The sequence below is a fragment of the Triturus cristatus genome, chromosome 4_1 (assembly GCF_964204655.1).
Source record: "Triturus cristatus chromosome 4_1, aTriCri1.1, whole genome shotgun sequence".
NCBI lineage: Eukaryota > Metazoa > Chordata > Amphibia > Caudata > Salamandridae > Triturus > Triturus cristatus.
In genome coordinates this window covers 1,068,255,787-1,068,278,393 of record NC_140585.1, presented here as the reverse complement: position 1 = coordinate 1,068,278,393, position 22,607 = coordinate 1,068,255,787, and positions in this window count along the sequence as shown.

Below are 22,607 nucleotides of genomic sequence, written 5' to 3'. Positions count from 1 at the left end.
TGTTCTGTTTCTGGGTTTCCTTCTGGTGTCTATCAAGTGTAGGGCACTCACCTGATCCTGTCAGAATTATGTCCTCCAACATATAGGTCTGTCAGTGACCCAGATTCCAATACCTAGACCACTTTTGGTGTCTCATCCCCATCTCCCTCTCAAACAGTGGCAATGGACTATGATGAGTGCCTTTTATGACTCTGCCATGAACAACTCACTACCCTTCTCTGGTCAGCATGTGCTTTGTTTAACACAGTTGAAATGGTCCAAGCTATGTAGGCTTCTGGTCTCGGTACAAAAAGGGGCAATCAGTTAATTGTTCAAGAATCATTCAGCACGTCTTTCATGCCTACCACAAGAATGGCCAACTTAATTTTGAATTGTACTTACATTTGGGCTATCAGAAACGTCATGGCATGTCCACTAGCTACAACACCAGTGCCATTGGCACCAAAGACAATCTCCTCAGGCTTGAGAAACATGTTTCCAACCATAGTCCTCTACGCACCTGTATCACTCAGGACATGATCCTTTCTTCCATTGATACCTGCTTCCAGCACAAACTCCATTTGATTTGGATGGACGTTCTCGAGAGCATCAGGATCACGTTGACAAATGTCTAATGGAACTAGTGCCATGGGCTATCTCAAGGTGGGGGTAATATCCTGGGGTATCAATGGAAAGCATATGTGGAGACACCGTTGGTGTGTTCCTGGAGAAAACAGAGCTAAGAAGGTGAGAGAGCCTAACACCGTAGCACTTCCACGCTGGGGTGCTATCATGGTACCTTCCCCAGAGTCCATTACAGTTGCTCCATTACTGCACAATTTTTCTTAGCAAAACCTACAATTATTTATTTGTCCTTGTTTCTGGTAGCACTCCGTCCTATGTTCAAAAACGCAGAATCTCCAAATGATAAATGGACAGGGTGTCAAGGTCTTCTCCCACAAACCATGTATCTGACATTACACTATGCTGGTAATTCTGCCATAGTTTCAGAACCAGGTTGGTTTGTTTTACTACCAAATGCCATTTTATGGCTGTTTCTCAGACATAGCTTTTAAACAAGGTGATAACTTCCACAGCAGATAGCAATGATGTGGACTCCAAGCAGGAGTCTCTAAAACATGTGATATCTCTGCCTCTGCCTCCATCATCATTCTGAACCAGTAATCAGAGAGAGACAAAATGGGAGGTGCTATCCGTCATCCCTACTGTCTACCAAATGGCAGTGCTCAGGATAATCATCTGCCCTTTGATGACAAGGGAATCACTGAATTTCCAAGCAGAGCCCTGTTTCTATCCTCCATCACTTCAGTGTCAGGGTCTCCACTGACCAGTCACAGAAATGCAGTTAAAACACTTCCACCATTTGGGAAAGCTGTATCCAAGCTCCAAGGGCCAGCACACCACACTTTCCTTGTCACAGAGAAAATACTCTGGCCACACTATAGATTCACAAAATCCTGGTACACGAACAATACTATTTTATGTGCCTTGCCCAGGTAATTGGCAGTAGTCCTTTATCTGTTTTTTGTGATGTTAAGGTCACCGAATAGGTTCTGGACCTCGAATTAGCAGAGACACTCATCGCCCAATCTAGACTACTTTGGTTCCAGGACGAAACAAAAAGTTAATATACCAGTTTCAAATGCTGTCTGCACTCGGAGCTAAGGAGCATACTTTTCTACTAATCAGGGTGCATTTCTATTCCAATAATAGACTCCTTCAGTCATGGGGACTTCTACAATACAACCAGGATATTTTAGAAAACATTGGCAAAATCAATGGGCCTGGCTTTCCATATGCAAACACATAAATGGACTGCAACTAGGTGAGCCATTGTGCAATCTAGCTCTTTATGCACCTCTTACGTCCCTGCATTTATTGTTATCCCCCCAGCTTGCAGTGTTCAATGGCACCAACAGTGCAAGATTATAAAGTAAAGAAATAGCAAAAACACAACCTCCTGATACATCAAGATTAGTGAATAGAAATCTAGGCACGTACATACAAAGCTCAGAAAGAGATGGATTGCACAGAGACACAACATACATATAGTTAGAGGCAGCAAGCCTAGGGCAGAAGGAGTTCGCTAAACTCCGATGCTGAAAGTCAACACTAGCTAAAAGACAGGTTTAAACAAAAAACACATAAAGAGATGATGAGGACAACAGATGGACAAATTGCTTGCCTCATCAACCCCTTATAAGGTTTCTGTTTGAACCCTTTCACTGCTATGGTTTCCATGCCCCCTAATGGATTTTAAGGACAGTGCTTGGGTTGACCTTATTATAGGCAACCTTAATTTAAAAAAAATCTTAGTTGACTTATAGGTAATTGTTATATTTTCATTAATTTGGATCCCCTCACTACTGAATACATTAAAATACAATAGAAAAAAATCTCTACCAAAATGCTCCCATCATGAGAGTACATTCAGCCAATGACTTTCTTTCTATGGTAATTTGTCTGGATGAGGAGTAAACCTGGTGATGGGGCACACAACCTTGCTAGGTGAGGGCATACTTCATTAGGTTAACATAATCTCTTTTTCTCTACTTGTCATATAGCTTTGTACAAGAAATTCAGGTTCCCTCAGTTTGTTACATGAATGGAACAGATAAGTCTACCACTAATACTCATGATACTAACGTAGATGTGAGAGTCTAAAGGAATATTTCAGATAGATATTGTACGAAATTGTGTTATTGATTCTGGATGGGGGCCCCACTACCAAGTTAATAAACACAATTTGCTTAGGTTGCTACATAGTTCCATGAGACCTCTCTTAGCTGTGACAAAACTGCAGGATTGCCTCAAAAATATATATGTTAAGTTCAAAAAGTAGCAAACGCCATTAACATCAAGGAAACAACATGATACCAATACCAAAGCAATGTAGGAAATATCACAAGAACTTTAGTAAATCCAAATATATAAAAAAAAAATCAGATAAGGGAAACCAGGTGATGTGAAGCTTTAAGGATTTACGGCAAGAAGCAAAGAAAACTCAAAGCACCAATTGAAAGTCACAAGTTGGGCTTGACATGGACCTAGGCGCAGTTTCAGGCTGACTGTTATTGAGTGATGGTCTAATAAGCCAAGCAGGTCATACTGATCAAAGTTTCACTTGAGAATTGGAATATCTGAAAGTTTTTGAGTTTTCAAAGTCCTCCAGAGGGAAAGGCAGGAAGTTGAAGCTCTCAACAATTCCTCAAAGTTCGACATGTCATTCTTGCACTTCTGCAGGAGCCTTCAGACTTATTGGCAAAAGTACAGAGCAGGTCACAGCAGGATTTAATATGCCTTATTTAGGAATTGGTGGCCTGCCCGTGGTTGGCACAACACAACTTTTCCCAGGCCAAGTTGCACTAAATGTATTTTATTTATACCTTAATCTTGTAATGGAAAATGTAGCATTACATGTACAGTGAAAATCAGCTTTTCCTCAACATTAACTTTAGGGACATGCTTTTCCTTTATGCCTAGCATGTGACACTATTTATGTACTAAGCACCCATTCCTGTGCACCTACGTGGCTCCCATGGTGGGTGAGATTGCTAATATATAAAAGTAGCCTTTTAAACCAATCCTCATCACTTTGTCAAGTGACCTTGAAATGCCTTTACACTGCAATCCACTATGGTTCTCTCTGAATGTATACTATTTAGTTATATGTATGGGTCATGTCAAAGCACAATGCAACCCGTGTGAAACATATAACTTTCATATCACTTGTGCAATGTTTGCCACTAAAAGGTTTTGTTAAGCTCCACAGTTGTCATAATGTGAGCACTAAATTATGTCAGAAAAAAGTTGAAAAATAGGGGCGGCCACTTTGGAAAAGCTAATTTGCTCCAGACAACATATTTATTCTTCGATTGCACTGTAGTAGCAAGTGCTGAACTATGCTCATACTTCAATTGCTAATTAAAAAAAATTGAAAAAAGAAATAAAAAAATTGAACATACTAGCCCAGTTAACACTAGAAAGCAGTTTGTTTGCCATATCGTTCAAATGAACAAGCAGTATATAAAAATTAAGTATCCCACGCATTGGTTGGACGGCATATTAAAACAATATCTAGCTCTTTATACCACTTATTGTCATGTCTAAGTGTTGTAAATAATCAATTCTATTTCAAACAAAGAGGATGGAAGGCTGAGACTGCCATGCCATAATTTGAATTAATTATATCCACAACACTGCCTTTGTTAGCTGCAAGTATTTAGCTCATTATGCCATCCTGCTTCCTACTTCAATTATACAGTTTAATGTAAGTATGAATATGACAATATATTTACCTATAACAAAGGTGATAGCAGTCACAAGAGAGGATTTAGACAATTATATTTCCACCTTCCAGCTGCACGTCTGGCGGCTGCTCAACTACGGTGTTCTCCACTTCTGTAGAGGGGTAAGGTACAAGGAACAATCCAGAGGGACGTGATTGATTGACCCTTTGCCAGAGTAGCTTACAGAATTCACACAAACAAGGAGATTTGTTCACTCCAAATCTTGATATACAACAGGGAGGATCCCTATTCCACATTTCAATTTTATACAGATTCAGGGTCCTCCTGTGTTCTCTGTCCAGGCTCATTCTACTAAGAACCAATAGGCAACTTTGGAGAGAGCATTGTGTTCATCTATATCGCAGGAGCTGGGCCAGCTTTAGCACTGGTGGTACCCAGTGCAACAATCAATTTTGGTGCCCCCACCCCATCATCTCCTCCTCGGATTCTCTCACTACCACCGGGCAAAAGTGTCCCTCTACTCTCCACTCATAGGTTTTTGCTAAACACATATTTATTAACACATAAGGATACCGGGAAAATTCCCAGTGTCTGGAGGGTTCAAGAGGAAATCTTACTCTGTGTATATCCTCCCTTCAAAATATTAATCACAAAAAATACTCCAATTGACCAATCGGTGGTCAGAGTTGTTACTATATTACCTGTGTCAAAGGACAGGGAAGAAAAAATGAGGGGGGCCTCTCTAGTGGGAGGTTGTGCTAGTCACAATCCTGTGTCTGGGAAAGAGCACTATTTGTTTTGATTACCCTCACACACCCTAGTGGTGTCATGCTTCATCATCGAGTCACCCTGACCCCTAAAAGTCGGGGTGGGCTCAACTGCTCGTGCACGAGCCGAGGACCGGAACCGCAACAGGTTGAAATGCTGGGTGAGGACCTTCACTTAAGACCACCCACATTATCGCTCCGGTCCTGTGTGTAACGCGCAGCCCTCCTGCAGTTGATGGAGACTGGCAGTACACAGACACACGTACACTTCACACACCGCGAGGAGTAGCTACTCTGCCCTCGCTTCACAGAGAGGATAGGGACTTCTTATCCTATAATAGCCCTCACATAGGGGGTTCTCCCATTGCCCTGAAGAAAGTCTGGGACCTTTATGGCCGCACAGGACTGAAACATGTCGGCACTAGGGTCTTAGGACCATAATACCCTAACAAGACCCGATTTTAGATTTTTATTGACCCAGACAGACCTAAGTTTAAAGGGAAACTGGGGGTCTGACTGAGGTATTTTATCTTTAACCCCCCTACCTTCATCTATCCAAAGAGCTCCCAACACTGTGGTTGAGCCCACCCCGACTTTTAGGGGTCGGGGTGACCCGATGAAGAAGCATGACACCACTAGGGTGTGTGAGGGTAATCAAAATAAAAAGTGCTCTTTCCCAGGCACAGGATTGTGACTAGCACAACCTCCCACTAGAGAGACCCCCTAATTTTTTCTTCCCTGTCCTTTGACAGGGGTAATATAGTAACAACTCTGACCACCGATTGGTCAATTGGAGTATTTTTTGTGATTTTTGCTAAACACAGCCTGCCCCCACCACCCAAAGTCAATGCCCCCCTCTACTGTTTATGCCCAGTGCTGCTGCACCGGTTGCACTGCCCAGAGCCGGCCCTGCCCAGGAGCTCAGATAATCAGGGGCTTATTTACAAGCCTCTTGCGCAGCACGTACGTAACTTTTTCCCATGTTACAAATAACACACTGGTGGCACAAGGGGCTTGTAAATAAGCCCCTCAGAATTCAGTGAATACCAATAGAGTTTAACAAGCAAAGGCAAAAAAGTCCATTAGAGGTTCAAAAGATAGTATGGACAGAATCTCTACAGACAACCAGATCAGGTGACCTCCTCAGCCTGAGCTAATGTCCAGTTAGCTTCCAAAAGTACACGCTACTTTAAACCATTTCCAGTAGAACGCCAATATGGTAGTCCATTTTGGAAGTGGCAGCAAATTGTTTAGGAACATGTTTTTCTTTCATCACTAAGTTTGTTTTGCCACTAACACCCATGAACACCATATTTGTGTTATTTGTGGGACCCATACATTTCTCTTCAGATTGTGACCTAAAAGTTTGAATGGTTCCTGAATGTTGTATATTGGGAAGCAAGGTTTTGAAACAGTGGACCTTCCAGGCACTCCTTTCTGTGAAGCATGGGCCCAGGCACTCAAAGACGGCCCCTCTATCACTCAGGGATCACGTGATCATTATCTTTTAAAGAAAGATCTTGGGTGGTTAAACGTTAACAAAGTGATCTTTCACATATTTCAAGGCAATTCAGTCTGCCATGCGAAATAAATAAATAGCGCGAGGATTGCAAATCGTGAGGATATTTAAATGCTAAGATTACAACATCTTCAAATCATTATAAGAACAGGGTAGCCATGCATTTTGGGAGCAACATTCCTAGTTCCCAGCATGCACCATTTTGATTAAAAGGCTAAACTGGATGAGTACCATAGCACAACCCGTTTTACGTCTTTGTTCATGTTAAAGCATCAAGTCTGTTTTTCATCTGTTCCATACCTGACCTGTGCGGATCTAGCCCAATGCACTGATGGACTATTAAAGCACAGGTCGATCAATGCCTTGAGCTGTTAGGCTCACGCAAGGGAGGTTTCTGTGCTCTCTGAGAAGGCAGAATTGTGCTCGATAAACAGTCAATAGATCATTCTACGCCTTAAACGCGTAGAGTTGGTAAAAAACATTATAATGTTCTCAGCTTGTTCTGCAATTTTATCCTATTCCAAATTCCTGTCAATATAGATGTGCGCTGAACATCTATACAATGACAAATATATGTGGGCGTTTACATGTTCTGAATGTTTACAAAATTGTATTTATCACTTGATGAAAATATTTCAGCACTTTCCTAACCCACTCGTTTTAAGAGAATGTTTATTTCATCATGAAAGGAAGAGAGTGCATTTGTGGGCAAGGTGGCAACCTACAAGGAGAAAAGGTTAGGACAGAGTGCAAACTTCCTAAGTGGGGTAGTAGAGGAGGACTTCGACCCTGGAGGATGTATGGGAAAAAAAAAACCGTGAGTATTGATTCCCAAAAGAGCATAGATCTGGGGAGACAAATTCACAATTGAGCGTGTTACAATGAGTTTTTGACGTAGTGGGTCTAATAAGGGTAATGGACAACTTCCAATTAAATCAGAGTTAGGGATAGTGATTCATTTATGGACACTTGTCTTCTGAACAGTAACAATTTCATGCCCTTCTGTAGGGATCACATTCCACACCGTATCAAGTACTCGTAAGAAGTGTATCTGCTCTTTACAGGTATAGGATACCTTCATTAGGTTAAGGAATAGATAAAATGTACTTCCTACAAGTATCAATGTTCTTCCTAGTTCACCTCATCTCCTGATTAGCCTGCTATTCTCTTCAGTTGGCACCCTCGTGTGCTAGATCTCCCTCGTAGCAAGCACTCTTAGAAGTCCACACATGACATCATTGACCTTATGCAACATTTTGGCAAAAATTACTTTAAGTAATTACCCAAAATGCTTATGTGGCATTTTGTGCAAAATATTAGACTGAAATGTGTAATCATGTCAGTTTTTGACTCTAGGGCACATTTTGTGCAAAACAAATAGTCTAAAAAACTAAAGCACAGTGAACAGCAGCCACTCACGTTCTGTTGAACTCATGCTTTTACAGTAAATTGTAACCGTATATGGTGCACTCGCAGAAAATTGTTATCATGAATGACACATATTTACGGGCAGTGCTGTAATGGCGTAATTTCTGGAAATTCAGGTAACAAGCGTAACGTAAAATTCCACGAATGAGGCCACAGTATAATCTTGGAGTATTGTGACAGAGTATGAGTTTTGCCCAGGGCCACACAAGAAAATGAACTAAAAGTTAACACACTTAGCAAAGAAATCAACCAACCTCTCTAAAATTGAGTTACTCCTAAGATGTCAATCTTTACTTAAGCAGTTATATATTTAAAGTAGGTTCATATTCTGTCCATGACCTCCCATAGTTCAATTGTGCACCTCATCTTGATACCCATGATTCACAAAGATTTCGCTTTGAATAGCTTTGATGTACTCCTGTAGTACTTCTGGTTTACTCCAGGAGCAATCCTGGAGCAATTATAGCCTAGTTCAGGCTTACTCTTGAAATACAGGAGTAGAACAGGGATAGTACAAGAGTAAGTCTCAGTAGCACCTTTGTGATCTGGCCCAGAGTCTTCATTGTGAGTCCTGAGACACCTATCACATGAGAAGTATTGATTCGAAATATGCGTCCACCACTGTGCTTTTCCCACATGTGTATGGTTCCTGTTTCACTCCAACATATGAAAATTGTTTTTGTGTCACGCAGTAATTGTTGCCTTACGTAGATACCAATGAAATCATAACCATTAATGGAGTGTGGTAAGGTCAATCAAACACATTTTGACACATCAATTATCATATGATAATTGTTTTCCTCAATGTTGGAATGTGGATTAGTAGTAGTGGCAAATATGCATCTGCCACTAGCAATAACGCCACTAACACAGTCTAGGGCTCAGAATAGGTCTTAGAAAATTATTCCCTTGCTCAACGATTGGTAGCTCGGCTGCTAGCAGGCAGGCTTAACTTCAAAGACAGGCATGTAAAGTATTTTAAAACACCAATTCAGTACAATATGAAGGCACAACACACAATAAAAATCCACACCAATTTCTAACAATAGGAAATGTTTTTATCTTTAATATGACATCACAACAAAAAATAAATCCACTGTAGGGAATTAGAGATAGGATTTTTTAAAGATTAAACACTTTCTAGAGCTTCGAAACCAATAGTGCCACTTCTGGACATTTGGTTGCCTCTGACCCGTACAAAGTCAAAGTTTGAGGCCAACTGCGATGGATTCCTGGTCGGATACGTTAAGCGGGAGGCCCGGGTCAAGATTTTACCTACACACTAGAAGCTTTTCTGGAGGATTTCTCACCAGTGGTCGTGCAGCCTCCTCCAGCTGGTCAGATTTAGTGAGGGTTTACCGGATTACCTTTCTGTGGGAGTCCAGTCACCCTCTGGAGCTTTTTCACAAAAGTTCACCAAACTTTCCCAAACCTCTGGAACTTCATCCTGAAGTTCCTCTTGAGGGTCCAAAGTGTCCAAAATACAATCAAAAGGTCTGAAATATCCAAGCTGGCCCATGAAAGAATTGAACCACAATTCCTATAATGCACCTGGACAACATCCTTAAAAGTCCACTGGATGCACTTCAAGCAGGGGACTCTTCATGGAGTTGATGCAGGTGAGCACTGTTAACCTGTAGCTTGCAGGGAGCCCACTCTTTATTCCTCTTGAAACAAGGTACATCCAAAGGACTGTAGTTACGGATAATACAGCAGGAGGAGTCAGTCAGAATGCAGGGCCTGATGGTGCAAATTAAGTTTCCAGCTTGGCAATCCTTCTTCTTCTCTCACTTACAAGCAGCAGAGCTTAGACGCACTGTCCCTCTCAGATACGTATTCAGCGTTCTCTGGGGTCACACAGGAGGGCATCCCTGTGCATGAGGTGCAGGATAACACCCCAGAGCATGACCATTTCCTCCAAAGTGTGGCACAATGGTCTCTAAGAAATCACTATTTCTCCAAAATTCAATATGGCTGACGTCCCAGCAGAGAGACAAGAGCTGTCTAAATCATCCTCCTATATGGCTGCACTCCATATTCTCCCTCCCCCCTGGCCTCAGTGCATCCCTTCTTTAAGCCTGCCATCTGCCTGGGTTCAAAGTGTAGGGGTGTAAATTAAACTGGATTTTCCCGACTGTCTCCTCCTTCTATTGAAGATTATTGTTTACTACCCTTCTCCCTGGCTCTGGCATTCCTATGGGGCAGAAGCCTCTCCTCCCAGAATAGCTCTTTAACCACAGGGGTTATGTATCACCTCATCTAAGCAGCCTGGCTAATCCACTTAACTGTGACCAATCAGGGCAGATCACTGGAAGGCTGAATTTTGGATTACAGACAATAAAGTCCTATAACTTCTTGTCTGTACATTTTAGGATACATTCAACAATAGTATATTGTTGGATTTATCAATACCATTCTAGGGAGTCCTTAAATAAATGTTTGCAGATTCTCCTGGCGGGAATTATTAAAGAATAATGTCTTGCCATGTTAACCCATGTGGCTGTGGATTTGCAATGGGGAAAATGACTTGGGTAATTTTCCCATCACTAGGCCTTATAAAACATCTTTTATAAGGACCCTGCCTGTGTCTACAGGACCCCACACCCCTGAGATACCTAGGAGAGACATTAGGGGTTCTGAGTATGTGAAAATATTGTAGGACTTCACCCCACAGTGCTTCCAGTTCAAACACTGATTTTCAGAAGTACTGTGGGGAGTAACGTGCAATTTCACTAAACCCGACATATATAAAACCTATTTTATAAGGGTCCACCTTATAAATACCTGACCCCTCACCACTGGGGGTACCTAATATGCCAAAACATTATAGTTTATTAATTATTAAGTGTCCCAAACAGCAAAGTTGAGTTTGGACAAAATTTGCATTTTAAAAGCAGTCCTGCAACACAGGGCTGCTTTTAAACTATCCTCAGGCCTCAAGCAGTGCACACATGCAAGTGCAGAAAGGGCTGCTGGCCTCAGAACTGCCATGCCCTATTACATACCAGGGTCTTAACGGTAGTTTTGATCTCTCTGCCCTATTATATTCTATGTCCTTATAGGGGAGGTCATGCCAATCATAGGAGTACACTAACCCATAGTGTACCCTTGTGTATGTATGTGTTTTCACTGTATTCTAAGTGTCGTTTGAGCATAGCACGGGCCCTGGACCTCGTTAGGCAGAGCCCAGGGACAGTCAGAGTCAGTTACCACCAGTACCTGTCAGAAAAATATCGGGGCGCCAAGGGTACATGGATGACTTTGCAACACTCAATAATAGAACTGATCTTAAATATTAACCCCTGTTCTGTGACTTAGCAACACCATTTTTGCCTAACCCGGACCACACCGTTCATTAAGTTGGTGTAACTGAAACATCAGTTGGGTTTGCAGAAATACATGCGTTGTTGTTATCACGCCTAGCTTGTTTAGATCTTGAAACATGCGAATATTGTGGTTGATTTTCAAATTGTATTTTGTCATGGTTACTGTGGTGATATTAGGCCTTGATTAAGCTGTTACAGCGTTTACTGTAATGCTGTAGGTTACGCTTTTTTCATTTTTTCACCATTTGTTGGACGTGGCGAGCTGACAATCAGCAATTATGTGTGATACATGGCTTCTGAAAGTGTAACATATCCTAGCTTAATCTAGTTATTCAGTCTCTGTTTCATCCTTTCTAACTTTAGTACTGTAGTCCTCAGACCCCCCTGCAGTGCCTTTTAAAGTCTGAGGACCTGTAGCAAGCGAGTTCTTCCTCACAGTACACTGAGGGCTGATTTAGAGTTTGCCATAGGGAGTACTCTGACACAACTGTAAATTAGTGTCCTCTATGCCAAACTCATGGTCCACCCACCGAATTTAAAGGTGAGCAGACTTAAGTACGTTGATGACAACCTACACCGGCTCCAACATAGTCCTACAACGGAGCACACCTCTAGATTTTGAGGGCGGAGATCCCTTGGGCAGGGGCAATGTCCTCCATTATCTAGACAGGGTACCCTATATCCGCCAGAGTCAAAATCAGCCCCTCATTGTTAACAATAAAACTATTTACTTACATTCATCATTGGGTACCTGTATTCTCTTCATCAACGGTCTAAACTGTAAACTAATAATATATACTAAAATTACATTTTGTTATGTGATTCCTTCTTTTCTTTACAAACATGGCTGTGAAAGCATCATTGTTTTATGTTTCTGAAAACTTTAAAACTTGAAGTGAGGTTTCAAGGTCAGGCATAGGTCGGCATCTATAAACATCTTTTTGTAGTTTTCTAAAATAGAAGTGTGAACTTGTCTGAAAGGATTGATCTTTGAGGTAGTAAAAAGAGATACTATACACATTTTAAGCCTGGGTAGTAAATTTTTATAGGTTGATCTTTCTTTTTTGGAGAGAAACAGCCCTTTGGCTGCAGCTGAATCAAGCACCTATGACATTTGCAAGGGGGAGTTTAGGGCTCAGCACAATGAAGTGGAATGACATTTAATTACTGATGTGCAGTCACTCAGTTCTGCTAATTATGATCCCTGGAGTTTAGTCATCAGATGTAATTAACTTTTACTTTCATAAAAGCCTAATGTTCTACAGCAGCAGCAGCAGTAGCACTGAGCGCCACATTTCATGATTATTGACACAATTTACAATGAATTCTAAAATATGATTTTTCCCAGTAACTGCTCCTATTGCCATCTGCTCTTAAGCAATTCAATCCTTATGAAATAAAGCAGGTTCAGTGTTATTATCCCTGATGCGTTTTCATAGTTGCCAGTTAACATTTACCATTTGCACTAGACAGCATAACTGCACAAACCCAAAGGAAGACATCTTAATTCGTGCATAAATAGTCATCTAAGCTGCAGCAAACCCCAGCAGATCAGCTAAGCGCTCCCTGTGGGTTACATGTAGTAAATGTGGTAGCAGATATATGGCCACAATTTAAAACTCTTTTTTTGTACATTCTCCGTACCTTCTACAGTAATGATTCTTTTAGTAGATGGTAACAACGTAAAACTGCAAGATGCAAACGGCGGGAGCCAACTTCAGACATTCCTCTTTTTCAGAGTCAATGTAAGTCAGAGAAAGACAAACAAAGTGCATTAAATTCGGGAAATAGCACATATCTGTTTTGATCTGCTGTGTTTTTGTGAACAAGGATCTCACTTAACAACTAAAAAACGGTTTTTATGTATTCTTCACGACAAAGTGCTTTGGGCTTTGTTTGATAAAACTCTCCATAGATTCTAGAAGAAGAAAGAGAGAAGAATAAGACAGGATAAGCTCAAAAAGCATTACTAACTGTCAAAGTTCACACCAATAGTGGGTTTGGAGTTTAACCTCAAAAGGCTGCATCAAAAAAGGAACACGGGGCCCCGGAATGTGTCATTATCCACCTGAAATAGGCACACATAGGGGCATATTATCAAGAGATCTATCGCCGCTTTTTCAGCACTTAGGGGCATATTATCAAGCCAGGCAATCAAATTATCGCCGCTTTAAAATGGCGATAATGGGCTTGATAATATGCTCTATGGAATTCCAATTGAAGCCCATGTTAGATGTCCTTCACATTTAACATGGGCTTCAATTGGAATTCCATAGAGCATATTATTAAGCCCATTATCGCCGTTTTAGCGGCAGTTTTCTGCCGCTAAAGCGGACATAATTTTATCGCCTGGCTTGATAATATGCCCCATAGTGCCGAAAAAGCGGCGATTTTATTATCGCATTATTAACAAGGACTCGCTAACAAGCGTTAACGCGAGATTCCTTGTGATAACAGCCGGTTTTCTTTTCACTTTGCATGTCAGCGAGATATATCGCTAATGACATGCAAAGTGGGCGTTCCTCACCAAACCTACATGCAAACATTCAGAAACCCAACATCGCACTATTTATAATGCGGCCACGGACCCGCGAAACGATAAGAAAAGCTGCGCTAACCAAGGTTATCGCAGGATTCTAACACCTGATTGAAACCTGACTTAGCTATCTACACAATGGGAGGTGGATTGTCAGCTTAATTCCACACTCCCCTATCAGCAAGCTTTTTTGTAGCGCAGGTACCTTATCTCCAGATTACCCTCGCTAATTCAGATTATCGCCATCTATCGCTGTATTTTACATCGCCTCAGTGCACGGAATTGATGATATGCCGCTAACACGGCGAACTAAACCAGCGATAGACGGCGATAATTTAAAACGCGCTAAGCGGGTTTAGCGAGAATTATTGCTTGTGCTTGTTAATATGCCTCACAGTACTGAGATAGTATGTGCAGCTCATCACGTCACAAAGGCCCTGATTCTGAGTCAGGAGGAGCAAAATAACCCAAGTTTCTCCGGTCTGAGAGAACCAGACACGATTTTTCCGATATGTAACTCTATTCGAAAAAATCACACCCGGCTTTGGATACAACAGCAGCCAATCATTCCCTGTTTTTTTTTTTCCTCAGGGGGATCCTACCATGCTCCGTCTGCCGGAAATGAACTTCACCTGCCATCCGCTACTTCCCCATCACAATAAAGTGGCAGTGAAGCATGAATACAAAGCCTGGTGCATGACCAGTCCCTCAGTGTCTGTCTTCAAATGAGCCCCAGGCCGTTAAGTAGAGCTCTGCCGGCCGACACGAATGGACATGATGTAAAATCACAAGTTCCAGCTGTAACTGTGTGGCTTATAAAACATAAAGCCTACTCCGTCTTCATCTGATCTTTTTGCGACCTCATGTTGTTCTACTGGTGATGGGCTTTAACTGTTTTAAGTTATCCTCTAAATAGTTTGGGTCAGATTTACAAGCCCCATGCGCGACATTTACACCACCGTTGCGTCACTTCTGTGATGCAGCGGCGGCATAAACCATTCGCCACGTTGCACCTTATTTACAACGTGACGCATCTAGGGAGATGCGTCACGTTGTAAAGCCCTGCGTCACGTGAAACCTGCATTAGGTTTCATGTGGGCGTTCCGGCGCAGGGTGGGTGTTGCGTCGCAGGAACGCCTCGTAAAAGTGATGCAGTGAAATCTACAAGATTTCACGGAGTCACTTTTACGTCCATGCTACGTCAAAACCCTGCGCCTGTTTGAAGCAGGCGTAAAGAGTGAAGCAGCATGTTAGGCATAGGGTGTCCCTGAGCATTGCTGGAGCCGCGTCGCGCTTGTTATACAACTCCAGCAATGCGCCGCCCTTACGCCACAGAATGCGACACGCATCGCCCTATCCTTGCGCCATTGTAAATTCGACGCATTGGTGGTGGCGCAGGGAGGGAATTGCGTGTCGCATCTTTTCTGGTGTATCCCTGCTGATTTGCAGAGATGCGCCAGAACTCGTAAATCTGCCCCAAGGTTTCCACAAATGACTTTAGTAAAGGGATTTTTACATTTAACAGCATTATCATATTTTGTAATTGGCTTTGTCTTACTACTCCGTTAATTCGTAATTCACATGTCAATATTATTCCGGACCGTACTGTAATGAGATCCTTGGGACAACAAAATTTGAGATATGGTCATGTTACAGTGTCTCTTATTTCAAAGGTCAATTTTTTAGTATTTTGAAGTGCTTTTTTTCCTTACTGGCCTGGGAAAGACCACCTTTTCTAGATATCAAGAAAGAATAATTTAATATTGGAAAGAGCCAAAATGACGTACAAGCAGTTGTACTACAATGCAACTCCATCACACTACACCAAGAATATAACAAGTCCGTTGTGTTGTGTTGCTTTGCACACACAAACATCTGCTAATAAGTAAGCCTGGGCAAAGCACTACGCTACGCTCGCGTAGTTTGGAAGTTTGCGCTACTTTGCACTACGCGAATTGCACATAGCACAGTGCAAACACGTGTAGCGTAGTGTAGTGCAGCGGTCATTTTTTGCTTGCTCGCGGTCCTCAACGTCAAGTTGGCGACCGCGAGCAAGCAAAATGACATCTCAGCAAGACTTTTTCCTCGTTCGCGATCAGCAACATCAAGTTGCCGATCGCGAGCGTGGACAACAAACCTCCCGGTGAGCTTCTCAACGCGGGGAGGTCAGGTTTCTCATTGCGAGTGGTCGCGTATGCTCACGACCACTCACGATGAGAAACTACCAGTCCGCGTTGAGAAAGTGGCCGCTCGAGTAAAAATCTACTTGAGCTGCAGAAAACAACCACTTGCACTGTGCAAGATGCAGTTTGCACTGATTGCACAGTGCGGACAAGCATCCGGCACTGTGCAATCAGTGCGAACAGCATCTTGCACAGTGCACTACGCAGTTTGCGAAGCTACGCGTAGCTCGCGTAGTGCGAAGTGCGCTTTGCGTAGCTACGTGTAGCGCTACTTCGCGAACTACGCCCAGGGTTAATAATAAGTTGCTGTCTGCAGCTCCTCTTATTAGAAAATTGCTGTAAAATGTAAATGTGCAGCAGCAACTGTACTAATACGACCGAGCCAGCTGAAAGACCAAGAAGGGCTGCTGTAACACTTAAGGGATCTACAGTGGTTTTGCAAAAACTGTGTTGATAGATCTTTCTGGGTATATTTTTGTAAGACGGTGAGTCATGGGGAGCATGGCACTAATCACATGCGTTCTTTGTTGGCGATGGGGAACAATCAAGGAGCATTTGGTGGCCAAACACTGCTAAAGTAGGTGTTAAACTCCAGTTCTTTTGCATCACTCCATGTGGGCCACAACAGTGCGCCTTTATAGAACACCACTCACTCTCATTAAATTTGGCAGTCTTCATGGTTCATCAGATCTTTGGACGGGGAAGAATCACAACTGTAGTATCACTTTTGGTGATCATCTTGCACTTCCATGCTGGAAGAGGGCCCAGTGATTTTCCGCAGGGAGTGTGGGATAATCAAAGGCCATATTCAGGAACACTGTCATTATTCAACAATTGACTTAATTAGGTGGCTTGAAAAAGTACAAAATGCAGAAATACAATGCAAACTATTTAGCCTCTCTGGTGAATAAAGGCAAGTTAGTCAGCACATTCTGTGAAAGTGTCTAGATAATTTGGCATTTCAACATACTTTGATATAAAAGGGCTCCAATGTTTTAAAAAACACACTCATTCAGCAGATTTCATTCAAAATTCTAAGCAAGAAAAAATATTGATTTTGTTTTGGTTGGCAGCACACATTTGAAATTCTATTCACCTAATAGCTGCAGAGTGTGCCACCACCCAAAACTAGACCAATTTCCTTTTTTTATGGCAATGAATTGATTTGCAAAAAAGCCTCTTGTCTCTAAAAATCAAAAAAGCATCAACAAATGGTATGCTGTGCTAAGATCACCATTTTCCCATATTTCAGGAAACAGTCATTTTTACCATATATTTTGCATTTTTTAAGTAATAGTTCAATTCATTTTTTCTATTTTTTGGGATTTCTACCTTTTTGTCTTTTGTGCTGGAAACAAGTGTGAAACCTATGAGCAAACCCAGACGACTATGCATTCCGGAAAAAGCGACATCATTTCAAATTCAGCAACAGATCATTTATGTAGATCGTTCATGGTTTTCCAAATTAATCTTATTGTTGAAATCAAACAATTCAATGCATAATAAGAAATGTTCAACTATTCTTCTCTTGATAAAAATGGTACCTCACGCATGTGAATGTGTTGCTTGGCCAGGCAGGAAAGAGCAAAAAGGCAATGTGGAGTTGTGGACTTGGCCCTTCTGGCAAGTTCACCCCTAGAACTTTTTGCATTTATCCTAGCCTTTTTCCTATGTTGTACTAGTGGTTTTAGGCCTCTAGGTGCTTTTACAATGTGTCCCAGTGGAAAGCGCGTGCGCTTTGTGTATGTTTTAGTGAGACTGACCTCCCCTCCCATAAGAATGCATGGGGGATCGGAGTGACCGTGTTAAGTCCTGATGTGAGAGGAGTGCAGGGTCGAGTTTGGTATGTGCGAACTCGTGAGATTGAATGATGCGCGATGATGTGTGCGGCATTACGGTGTCTAGTGTAGAAGTGCCACTTCTAGAAGCTGGCATGTCTGTGTAATAAATGTGCAGTGACTGTCTGGCTTGTGATTGGCTGGTGTGTCTGGCTCCAGGAGTCAGGATGGGTGAATGGAGAGATCTGCATATGATGGCAGGGAGGAGTACACCTGGGACCTGAATAGGGCTGGGCTTTCCCTCCACAATGCTGGCTCCACCCCCTGTGGTGCGTCTGATGTCCCTGGCCTGTCCTGTGAATAGGGAAAGGGGCTGAGCAAAACAAAGTGCTCAGGAACCAGTTGCATCTGGTCCGCCCCTTCCCTGCACCTTTGGAGACAAAGGATTCTGTGTATAAAAGAGGGGCTGTGACCCCATGAAAACGTTCTTGTTCTTGGACTAGAAACTACCAGGGTCGTGCTGCTGCTGGGGCTCAGGGGAAGGCTTGCCTCCCTGAGCCCTGGCTAGCCCCTGGATGCCCTGGATGCCTGGGGGGCTTCTTTTGGGGGACCCTTCTGCCCTGCATTTCCCTGCATTCCTAGGGACTCATCATTTTTGATTGCTGAGGACCTGTGCTTTTGGGGCTGGGGCTTCTTGCGCCCTGTGAGCGCTTTGCTCTTGATAATCCATGGCCTGGAGGACTGGGACTGCATATAGCGCCTTGTGTGCGCTTTCTTTCAATTCCCCTAGGAGAGGGGAGCGCTACAGCCTCGCAGCGTCAAGCAGCCCATCGCTCCGGAGGGAATCCCCAGCGTAGGGATTCCCCCCCACATTGCCATAATCGAGCGGGTGCCATCCCGCATGGCCGCCTATTTTTGTATTTTTGACTGGCGGGTGCCCACCCCGCTTGTTGTCCGTCCCGGCGGGTGCCCACCCCGCCGGTATCTTGATTTTGACTCGCGGGTGCCTACCCCGCTTTTTGTTTAAACTATGAGAGGGAGCCTACCCCTCTTTTCCGCCAAGATCGCCGCTGCCGTCCGCGGCCCACCTGGTTGTGGGCAGGGCCGCCGGATGGAAGCGGAAGTCAAGAGGCAGTGCCGCGTCGCGAGGGGCTCCTGTGTGCGAAGGGAAGCCCAGCGCGCCGCACCGGAGGGAAGTCCTGTGGAGCCTCGCGGGCTCCGGGTGTCAGGTAAAAAAAAGTGACTCTTTGGAGTAGTAAGCGTTTGATTTAGATGCGGGAGTGTAATTAATTCACTCGGAGCATGAATGCTCTCTGGCCAGTTGGGTGTAAGGATGCCTTGAGTGGAGAGACTGTGTGGATGTGAGTAAACTTCTGGCATCGCGACCATCGGGCAGCCGCTTTGCGAATCTTACCAGTGCACGGAATACCTTAGTGGGTGGCAGTCAAAGAACCAAAGCATTGAAGGTTTATTTTGGCTAGGGGACTAATTCCAAAGCGAGTGTCTATGTGCCATACAAACGAGTCTTTCTATGTTATTGACCATTTTTCATGCAGAGTGTGACGACAAGAGCACCCTCCCCCGCTGTCCTGGGTTTAGAGCATTTTCTCATAAACTCTTGTGAGTATTTCTTTGTTAAGTGTATAGATGGGCACACTGAGTGGCGATAGAGACTATTAACACGTGGTGTGACACAGGAATTGCACTGAACAGGACATGTTTTTACCGATAGGTTGGGTATTTTATTCGGATCACTATCTGTATATACACGCACAGAGGTAACTTGGAAACCAGTTCACCTGTTGTGAGGGTGTCGGTTGCTAGTGGTTCCCTCAAATTGGGGCACAGGGTGTGCTGGAAGATAGGCTGCATTGAGAGAACATGGTTCACATAAGAAGGATGCGTGGGATATTCAATGATGATTTTGCGTAATTGGAAAAAGAGGTTGAGTGGGAATGATCATCCACTGTTTTCCACTTCTTTTTATAGATATGTCCATCCTCTTGGAAATTCCAAAAGAGTGAAGCGGGGATACTGCCCCGAGCGAATAAGGTATTAAGTACACGACAAGGGGTACAGACCACATCAGAGGGACCAACACCCTGATGAATGCCAGAGTGACCCGGCTGGGCACGTAAATAGCTGGCAGAAACATGTTGGTTCTAGCAGGGGGATTATAGGGTTGTTACCTGCCCTGGATACCCCATTTCCTTTATTTTAACCCTGCCAGAGGTTGACAAGAATAAAAGTGTGAGGGTCAACCCCTAGACAGTTTTAGATGTCTTTCTGCTTTTCTTTTGGTCCCTTCACTTTGAGAGACTATCTGTTGTCTTTTTCTCTTAGAAGCACAATTTTTGTGTTTACTCTGACTGTTCTGTCTTTATACTTTACCCTCACCACCGACTTTCATCATTCATTCTAAAAAATTGCGCTCCACCAGAGGTGTTGGTCTGCGCCTTGGTGTATGATGCGGCCCAATGATGAAGCATGACACTCTCGGGTGTGTGAGGGCAGTATTATAAAATCTATTCATTTTCCCACTTTCAAGCATCCTAGACTGCTATACTTGCCTTTTTTCTGTTATATTATGTCTCTGTTGTGTGTGATTAAGTGTGTATGAGGGAGTCAGAGACAGTTCGATCCCTCGTCTCTTCTACTTTGTGGGTTGATGGTCAGGTAAAAGTCCCAGGTCCCAGGAGGGGGCCCGGGTGAAGAGGAGATACCGTCTGGAGCCCTGCGGCTCCAGAGCAAAGTCCCAGGTCCCAGGAGGGGGCCCGGGTTAAGGGAGGCCGGCGACCGAGGCTGAATATGGCAGCGCGGGGCTCCCAGGAGCGCAGGGAAGCCCCGCGCCACGAGAAGAGTGCTGCTGCTCCTGCCTGCTGGGCCCAGAGAAGTCCCGGTCCCAGAAGAGGGACCGGGTGTGAAGAAGAGAGACCGGTAAGTGGGGGCTCCGTGTTGTTCGTGCCCCTTAGAGGCACTGTGCCCTTTCCAGTCCTTGAGCGGCCCTGTCTTGCAGCGGGCCGCTCCAACGTGAGCCAGTGCGCTCCAACGAGGGAGCCAGTAGTTCCAGTGGCGCCGCCGTAGCGGGCCACTATACCGCTTGGGGGCAATGTTAGTTTAAAGAGCCCCCAACAGGGCCCAGAGGGCACCGTTGTGCCAGGGCCCATTTCGTCCTTCCCCCCCACCGTTCATTAGGGGACATCATGATTGTTCTAGAGCCTAGAGGGCTCCAATGATTGGCGCATATTGATTTCAGGAGCCCGTGCGCTCCATGGGAACATGTTTGTTTCTGAGCCAGATGGCTCCAACGTGGGGCACATTGGTTTCCTCATATTTGACTTCCACAGCTGCACAGCACTTAGTGCCAGCTGCAGCGTTTAGGCCCTGTTCTTGTCCCCAGCTGCCCCGCAAGTAGTGGGCTGCTGCTACGTTTAGGTTCTGGCGCAACCTGGACCCTAATGTGATTGAAGTACTATTGTGGTTTAATGCTTATGGTGTTAGGAAATGTACCGTGTATAGTATGTTTTGCGCACCCTGTGTTAATGCTTATGGTGTTAGAGAATGTACCGTGTGTAGGATGTTTTGCGCACCCTGTGTTTTATACCTCTAGACATGATTTCTGCATAGGAGGTTGTTTTACCAGTTTAGGTTTATGTTAGGGAGATTATACTTCCCTGTGTGATGTACGCCCCTAGTGTAATTATACTTAGGAGGTAGGGTCTAATGCGTTAGACTTGTGGGAAATTGCATAATGTGTTTATGCGCCTGTGATGTATACAGGATAGGTTTTAGACCTGATTCTATTGTGATAATGCTGAGGTCATTATTGCGCCATTTCCCATGGAATTTGATGCATTTCCAGATTTAGCGTTACTGGTAGACTTGAGAATGTGCCAAAATTCCATACCTTCCCTTTGGATGCGTAACAAGGAGAAATACATTTCTCCTCATTACTTCCTCTTTCTCTGTGAGGAAAGAGTAATATGGCTCAGGGCACTGTTTTAGTGCAGGAAGGTGCCCCTTACTTTAAAAAATAACAATCCTGCATGCAAATCCTGTATGCACTAGGCAGCCCATTGTGCACCAGTACTGGGGAAATCCTTTGCATTCTGCTCTTTCCATATAACGCTGCGCAGCAAGGTTACATTACATTATAATCAATAGGCCCTTTGGTTTTCATCCAGACAGTGACTCAGTCTTGCAGGCTGCATTCTTGGTAAGGGTGTTAAGTGGTTTGAGGAGGGGAGTATTGTGGTGTGTCCCCAGGTGTCGGGGTAGGTGGCTGTTGTGATGGGGCTGGTCAGGATTGAGGTGAGTTCTGAGCTGATGTGTTGAAGTCCTGTGTTGAATTTTTGGTGAAGGCAGAGGTTTCATGAGGCCTCCGAGTCAATGGACTGCATGGTGAAAGCAGATTCTTCAAAGGTGATGGTGGCCCATATTGTCAGTGTGGTTGGATGGAGAAGTGCAGTGCACAGTTTCCGTGTCCGGTTGATATAAGGATGTGCAAAATTAGTGTTATTTACTTTCACATAATTTCGCAAAACTATGAAAAGTCATGCCTAATTATTCAAAATGCAAATCTGTAATTTCACTATATATACATCATTGCATCAATTTTTGGTGTGACCATCCTTTAAACAACAGCACTATGAGCAACAGCTGCTCTGTTGTTTCTCTGCATTTGGGGTAATTTTTTATTGTGAATTACCATGAACCATGCCATTCGCTGCAAACATTTACTGTGAATGATATGTAATTACACAAAGTTGTGTTACAGCATCATTTTGGGAATTTTGCATAACAACCATAATGTGGAATTC